The sequence below is a fragment of the Erinaceus europaeus genome, chromosome 11 (assembly GCF_950295315.1).
Source record: "Erinaceus europaeus chromosome 11, mEriEur2.1, whole genome shotgun sequence".
Lineage (NCBI taxonomy): Eukaryota > Metazoa > Chordata > Mammalia > Eulipotyphla > Erinaceidae > Erinaceus > Erinaceus europaeus.
In genome coordinates, this window is record NC_080172.1 from 58,281,452 (window position 1) to 58,287,451 (window position 6,000).

Sequence of the window (6,000 nt, forward strand, 5' to 3'; positions counted from 1 at the left end):
TCCTTTTGTTTCTGACTCGTGTCACTTAACATGATTATCTTCAACATTGTTGTGGTTATTGATGTCATTGTTGTTAGGTAGGACAGAGAGAAATGGAGAGAGGAGGGGAAGACAGAGAGGGGGAGAGAAAGAGAGACACCTGCAGGCCTGCTTTACCGCTTGTGAAGTGACTCCCCTGCAGGTGGGGAGTCGGGGGCTTGAACTGGGATCCTTACACCGGTCCTTGCACTTTGTGACACATGCACTTAACCTGCTGGGCCACCACCTGACTTCCAAAAAAAAAAATTAAAACATTGTGTTGCTATGAACAGAGGTGTACATAAGTCTTTTAGGATGGTTATGTTTGATTCCTTAGGAGATATCCTCAGGAGAGGTATTGCAGGGTCATAGGGTAGGTCCACTTCTAGCCTTTTGAGAGTTCTCCAGACTGCTCTCCACAGGGGTTGGACCAAGTGACATTCCCACCAGCAGTTTAGGAGAGTTTCTCTGTCCTCACAATCTCTCTAGCATTTGTTGCTGCTATGTTTTCTGATGTATGACATTCTCACAGGAGTGAAATGGTATCTCACTGTTGTCTTTATTTGCATTTCTCTGACAATCAATGACTTGGAGCATTTTTTCTTATCTTTATTGGCCTTTTGGATCTATTCTATGGAGAATATCAGAAGACCAATAAGTAAAAGGCCAAGAGTTGATGTGAGAAACCCTTCTAATCAGGTGTTAGGAAAACCTGAGAAGAAATCAGACTCATGTCTCAAAGAACCATCTCCATCTAGGGCTGGTGTTCAGAGCTTGGAAAAGGTAGTAGGTCCATGGAGGAGAGAGATCCCATCATGCATGACTTTGAACAGTCTGTTGTCCATTTGATTGAAGAGGGTCTTCTCATAGGTTTGTCCAGTTAGGAGTCTTGTTGGGGAATGGCAAAATAATTCAGTTGGATAGTGAGTTGGTGTGCTATGTGCACAACCCAGGTTTGAGCTGGGCCCCCACTGCATTAAAGGAAGCTTCATTGATGCTGTGGTCTTCTCTCTCTCTCTCTCTCTCTCTGTGTATGTATGTGTTTGTGTATGTGTCTATATGTGCCTCTCTCTGGAAAAAAAAACCTGGTTCAAACTTCTGGTCTTTGCCTGCAGTGGGGGAAGCTTCACAGTGGTATAATGCTGTAGATGTCTGTCTCTTCTCCATCTGAAAGAAAAAGAAAAGAAAAAAAATTAAGGGGGATGGCCACTAGGTGCAGTGGATTCATCATGCAGGCACCAAGCCCACGGATAATCTTGGTGTCAAGAATGAATGAATGAGTGAGTAAATGAATGATCTGAGTTTTATTTTATTTTATTTTTATCTATTTGTTTATTTATTTATTTATTTATTTTGTCTAGCTGAGAGGGATCCTGTCACAAGGAATGACTCACCAGAGCGTGGTAGTCTGTTATTAAGTAATACATACCTTTTACCTGAAGTCTGCATAGCAGGTTCATCTTTTCCCAGAGGTCTATGTGACAGACTTCATACTTCTCTAACTATGTGTGAAGAACACGATGGAGTCTGTACTGCTTGCTTATTTTCAGTAGGTCAAGTTGTTTCTGGTTTCACTTTACATGATCCAAATTTAGTGGTCAAGCGATAGAGTGATAAGAGCACCTCTAAGTGATAGGTGCTAGAATCTGTTCCTTGTAATTGCTTTTTCCCACATAAGAATGACTGTGCTTCCCAGTGTAGCACCAATCAACTGTGCTTCTCACTGCAGCAGTACTCTCTCATCCTCTTGAGTCATTGTGAGATTCCCTTACAAAGCACTGAGATTTACTCCAACTAGAGGTTATATTCTGACTCTCCAACTCATTCCCCTTGGTCATTTCCCTTTTCCCTTTCTGTTTTTTCTTGACCCATACCCCTTCCTCCTTCTTCCCCTCCCATGGCTCTCCTCTGCTTCTCTTCATCCTCCCCTCTCCTTCTTCCTCTTCAGTCCTTTCTCTCTTCTTTTCTCTCTTTTCTATCCTCTTCCTTCTTTTCCCCTATTGCTACATTCCAGTTAATCACAACTCCATTTCCTATTAGAACTCCCACAGAGCAGATAGACCCATTTGAATTTATCTCTCATACTAATTGTGTGACCTTAAGCAAGATAATTCACCTCTTCTTGTCCAACTATTCTTTCTAGTAGAGAACAGATGATAAAAATAAGTACTGTCGGGAGCTGGGTGGTAGCACAGCAGGTTAAACGCATGTGGCACAAAGTGCAAGGACCGGTAGAAGGATGCCAGTTCAAGCCCCTGGCTCCCCACCTGCAGGGGCGTTGCTTCACAAGCAGTGAAGAAGGTCTACAGGTGCCTATCTTTCTCTCCTCTTCTGTCTTCCCCTCCTCTCTCCATTTCTTTCTGTCCTATCCAACAACGACGAAATCAATATCAACAACAATAACTACAACAATAAAACAACAAGGGCAACAAAAGGGAAAATAAATAAATATAAAAAAATCTTTAAAAAAAAAGTACTGTCAGCAGTGGAATCAATACGTGTAATGTTCGGCACATTATGTTAAAGCATGCCACTTTTCTCCTGCCCCACCCTTCAATATCTGCCTCCTCTCCTCCCTCCTTTATTGACTATCATACCATCTTGCCATTGTAGTTGGTCATCCCATGTGATTCTGTCCATGGGGAGAGATCACTGTGGTGCATAACAGCTGTTATCTATCTGGCTTATGTGGAAGTAATGCTTCTCACAAAACATACTTTCTGCAGGTAAGTTTTTATGCCTTTTAGATTTGGTCAGGGTATTTCTTTTTTTTTTTTAATTTATTTTATTTATTTATTCCCTTTTGTTGCCCTTGTTGTTTTATTGTTGTAGTTATTATTGTTGTTGTCGTTGTTGGATAAGACAGAGAGAAATGGAGAGAGGGAGGGGAAGACAGAGAGGAGGAGAGACAGATAGACACCTGCAGACTTGCTTCACCGCCTGTGAAGCGACTCCCCTGCAGGTGGGGAACTGGGGTTCGAACCGGGATCCTTATGCCGGTCCTTGTGCTTTGCGCCACCTGCGCTTAGCCAGCTGCCCTACAGCCCGACTCCCTGGTCAGGGTATTTCTATTGATTTGAAATGTAAAACTCTGACAAACAAGAGACAGATCTTGCAACCTAGTGACATGGTAGAGTCTGAGGAGACAGCCAGCCTTTCTATCTCTGGGAATAAACCAGTTTCAACTTGTGTTCACTATGCACCTAATTTTATTTACTGACTGTGTGGGCTTAAGTGAATCATATAATCTTGTTGAACCAGTTAATGCCTACGTGAGCAGACCTTTCTCACAGGGCAAAGATGCATGAGACAATATATTACAGATTTCAGGGTACTACATATATATAAAGAACTATTTAAGTATTTTTTTCTACATTAACATCTAGGAAGTCATATCACAAATATGATTCTATTGATGGGAGAACAAACCAAAATTAGAAGGAACTTTGAAGATTCAGAAAATCACTTTTGGGACAAAAATTAGAAACTATTATTTTGAAACTTAAATACATATCCATATTTATTTATTTATCTCCATGGTTATCAAGACCTTGTGGCCATTATTTCTTTTCTTTTTTCTTTTCCTTTCTTTTCTCTTATTTGATAAGACAGAGAGAAATTGAGGGGGGGGGAAGATAGAGTGGGAGAGAGAAAGACACCTGCAGACTTGCTTCACCACTCATGAAGCACCCTAGCTGCAGTTAAGAAGTGGGGGCTCAAACTAGGGTCCTTGTACAGGTTCATGTGCATAGTACTTGTGCTTAACCAGGTGCACCACCACCCGTCCCCCCAAACTGTATATTTTGTATATATCCTAAGTGTGTTATTATATGTTTGTGTTTATTATATTGAGTCACTGTTTAAGCCAGATGGCAGAGTTTTTAAAGCAACAAGACTCAGTTTTATGTGAGTTAGCATATGCTTAGCTTTTGATGTAATCTAAAGATCTCTTTTACCTTGAGTTTTATTGGTCTTCTATTTGTTTACCCTGCCCCAATCATTAGAAATTATTTTCTGAAGCATAAATGGCAGCTATAGGAGCCCCAGGTGACCCATCTTTGCTCTGCTGTAAACTAGATTATATAGCTGAATAGCTATAGGGATGGCATACCATTACTTTGGACTTGAAATTTTATCACTCTCTTTGGCCAGTGAACCTACCAGTTATAAATTACAGTTTATTACCTTCTAGAAAAACAAATTAAGTGATGGTTAATTTACATTCTACATGCAAAAGAGCTATTTGAGAAGTAAAACTCAGCAGGATGATTCCCAATATTTTTCCTCCTGGGTGAAGGAAAAGAAGTCCATGCTAAACAAGTGGTTACACTTAGCTCACCAGTCTTTCCTGTTACTCCAGCGGGCTGAGTCATGTGGTGATCTAACAGTGAGTGAAAAAAGGTATGAGCCTCTAGGTCACAACTGTATTTCTCCTCAAAAATAACTAGTGATATACTAACAATCTGCCTGCATGCTTTCTTGGATAACACCCTGCAATTCTGTTTGTATTTGTCTTGATTGAATACGGTGACGCTTCAACCATTTTCAGTTTTCTTTTTTTAGTTTATTTATTTATAAAATGGAAACACTGACAAGACCATAGGATAAGAAGGGTGCAATCCCTACCACCAGAGCTCTGTACTCCATCCCCTCCCCTGATAACTTTCCTATATTTAACCCTCTGGGAGTATGGACCCAGGGTCATTATGGGGTGCAGAAGGCTGAAGGTCTGGCTTCTGTAATTGCTTCTCCGCTGAACATGGGCATTGACAGGTCGATCCATACTGCCAGCCTGTCTCTCTCTTTCCCTAGTGAGGCAAGGCTTTGAGGAAGCAGAGCTCCAGGACACATCGGTGGGGTTATCTGTCCAGGGAAGTCCGGTTGGCATCATGGTATTATCTGGAACCTGGTGGCTGAAAATAGAGTTAACATATAAGGCCATACACATTGTTGACTAATCATGAACTTAAAGGCTGGAATATTGTAGATGAAGGTTTGAGGTCTCCATTTTGGAAATAGCTGGTAGGTCTATTTTAGGTATTTAAAAAGCTCCTTTCTTTTGTTAGTGGTTTTGATGGCATTCAAATATCAGGTCAGCCTTTCAGTTTTTTTTTAATGTATTTATTTCAACTCTCAATTTATTTTTTAATCTTTTTTTAAACAAGATTTATATTTTATTTATTTATTTATTGGATAGAGAGAGAGGAATCAAGAGAGGGGACGAGAAAGTAGAGTGGGAGACCAGCAGCACCACTTTCATCACTTGTAAAGTTTTTCCCCTGCGTGTGGGGACCAAGGGCTTGAACCTGGGTCCTTGTACATTGTAGCCTGTGAGCTCAGTCAAGTGCACCACTGCCAGCCCCCCAATTCTGTTTTTTTTTTTTAATGTTCTGTTTTATGGTTGCCTTTTGTTCCTAATCTTTACTTTTTCTGAATAATTTTTTAGACTTTTCAAAAATATTCTTTTTTCCTCTGTCTCTGCTTTCTCATTTTATTTCTCTACCATTCAGGATTGATGAGTTTGGGAGGGTCAAAGACTATGTTACCCAAATGCACAAGAGCATGATACATAACCAGAGCATAAATGGCACTGGAAATGGCTATCAATGTTACACAGTTACCAAAGGTTTTTTAAATTAATTTATTTATTTTAAAGAGGAGACATTAACAAAACCATAGGATAAGAGGGGTACAACTCCACACAATTCCCACCACCAGAACTCCATATCCCATCCCCTCCTCTGATAGTTTTCCCATTCTTTATCCCTCTGGGAGTATGGACCCAAGGTCATTGTGGGTTGCAGAAGGTGGAAGGTCTGGCTTTTGTAATTGCTTCCCCACTGAACATAGGAATTGACTGGTTAGTCCATAATCCCAGCCTGCCTCTCTCTTTCACTAGTAGGGCGGGTCTCTGGGGAAGCGGAGCTCCAGGACATATTGGTGGGGTCGTCTTTCCAGGGAAGTCTGGTTGGCATCATGCTG